Genomic DNA, 2,259 nt, shown 5'->3' with positions numbered 1-2,259 from the left:
CCTGCTGAAAAGCCTAGTATCTATTCCAAATGCAGAGCTCTTACTTTCTTGAAAGTTGCTTTTTTGAGTGATTTTAATCTTGAGTTCCCATTTCACTTCCCATTTACCATTTCACTCTGAGACTTTAATCTGTTTCCACAGTTACAAGCCTCAAGTTAATCATAGCCCTGGGAATTGAGTTCTCAAGTGTGTACACAACCCCCCCTTGACTTGATTCCCAACGTAGACCATTGGCTCCAAATCCTGCCCCTGGGGATCAGGGGTAGTGCCTTCCTGATCACACTGTCTGACAAACACTGCTGGTAAACCAGGAGTCAGTGGTTCCTTACAGTGTCTGAGGGAACCAAGCCAAGGAACCCAGCTTGGTCTTGCAACACCAGAGGAATAGATAGTCTCCAATACAGTCTTCCATATATAATGACATAACAGCAGCTTCCACAGCTAAAAGCAGGCTACTGACTGAATGGAAGCATGCCTCTGTTTCTCAGAGGTGCCAAATGGACTAACTTTTTCAAATCTCCTAGATTTTCCAGAGGAAAATGAAAAATAAATTATACAGTAGGTGCTTTCTATTATAAGCTATTTTTCCTTATCATTGCATTTCTAAATCCTATTTATCCTTCAAGAGTGAGCTCAAATCTTACTTTCTTCATTAAATTCTGTTTTTTATGTATTGGAAACATTTTTAGGCTATAGAAAAATACAGAGAATAGTACGGCAAAGATTCTGGGCCATGAGGTTATTTTTATTTAATAAAAACACGTATTATTCTCTAGAAGAAAAGATCACATTCTGTTGAGAGAAAAGTCAGTTTCCCCAGGTTTAGTAGGAATTGCTTTCTGTGATGTGCTGGGAAGTAAATCCAGAGCAGAAAGATCCTTTTTAACTTAGGTCTGGGTTTATCTACCTCTCCTTTGGTTCATTTTACCTTTGAGACGTTCCATATACCAACTCGCTTCTGAAATAGAAGTAAGTTTCTGATACTCTTACCCATAGATTCCCATAGAGTTCTCCAATGAGGGATGAATACCCAGGGGCTCAGCTGAAAAAATTTCTGTTGTCTCAGAGTCTAAAAGAAAGCATAGGAGAACCTACAAAATTACTGAAGTTCTTGGTCTTTCTCTTTGTTAAGGGTTGAATCATGTCCCTCCAAAATTCATATGTTGAAGTTCTAACCCTGCAGTATATTAGAATTTGTCCTTCCTAAACATAGAATTCTTGCAGGTGTAATTAGTTAAAATAAGATCGTACTGAAGAATAGGGGACTCTAACCCAATCTGGTTGATGCCCAATATGGTGAAAAGTGGATATTTTAGACACAGACACTCACAGAGAGAAGACAGCCCTGTGGTGACAGAGGACAAGACTGGGGTGACACATCTGTTAGTCAAGGAATACTAAAGATTTCTTGCAAACACCAGTGGCTAGAGACTTAAGGAAAGATTCTCTCTTACAAATTTAAGTGAGAGCATAGCCCTGTTGACCACTTAATTACACCCCTAGTAGCCTCTTGAACTGGGTAACAATAATTTCCTGTTGTTTTAAGGTTAAAAAAAGGTAAAATAAAAATATGTTTAAAATTTAAAAGTGTTATTGATGGTGTTGATCCAGCTTTTCTACCTAACTCCAATCTAGTCCTCCAATTCCCTACCCCAAAAGAAAGTTGTGGCCTATCATTAGGCCGTTAGGTAGAGTTATTCAATGGTTCTGCCCTTTTCCGGATTTCTATTTTTGCGACAAGCCAGTTGTAGGTCCCTAAAATGACTAAACCCTAGTACCTCGGTTCTCATGCAAGCATTAAAAGACTCTAAGATGGAAACGCAGTCTGGAGCATTAACTAAGTCTGCCAACTTGACTGGGAACCATTATATCATTTTTGATATCCCAGATTGCCTGATTCATGCAGCGTTGAGCATTTGGTCCAGTTTTCATTTACTTATTTTGTACCAATTTTACATGTAGTGGATGTGCTATTTTCTAATAAGACTATACATTTTCAAAGCATTATCATTTCTTTTAAAGCTAGCTGAGAGAGGCCCTCGGAGAGTTCATATTCTACGGTAGATTACATTCATAAGCCAATCTACCATAGGGAAGTGTATACTTAGGAGTGATCCACACTGTCTAGAGGAGGTGACATTGCAGCCATCTAATAGTTACTGATAACCTACTAAGGTCAAATTACTAAACTTAGCGGGAACCAGCAGTTAGCGTAATGGCTATGTCGCTGGACTCCCACGTAGTCGACCGCGGTTCGCG

General features: G+C 39.2%; 1 protein-coding gene across 1 annotated transcript in view; it reads left to right on the top strand.

Annotated features, from left to right (window-relative positions):
- The window catches only part of PTPRR (protein tyrosine phosphatase receptor type R), a 246,256-nt gene that overhangs the window by 112,058 nt on the left and 131,939 nt on the right, over positions 1 to 2,259 (top strand). The gene's annotated exons all lie outside the window — the stretch shown is intronic.

This window comes from Tupaia chinensis, unplaced genomic scaffold, assembly GCF_000334495.1.
Source record: "Tupaia chinensis unplaced genomic scaffold, TupChi_1.0 Scaffold000168_1, whole genome shotgun sequence".
NCBI classification, from domain to species: Eukaryota; Metazoa; Chordata; class Mammalia; order Scandentia; family Tupaiidae; genus Tupaia; species Tupaia belangeri.
This window is presented reverse-complemented; position numbering and strand designations above follow the sequence as displayed.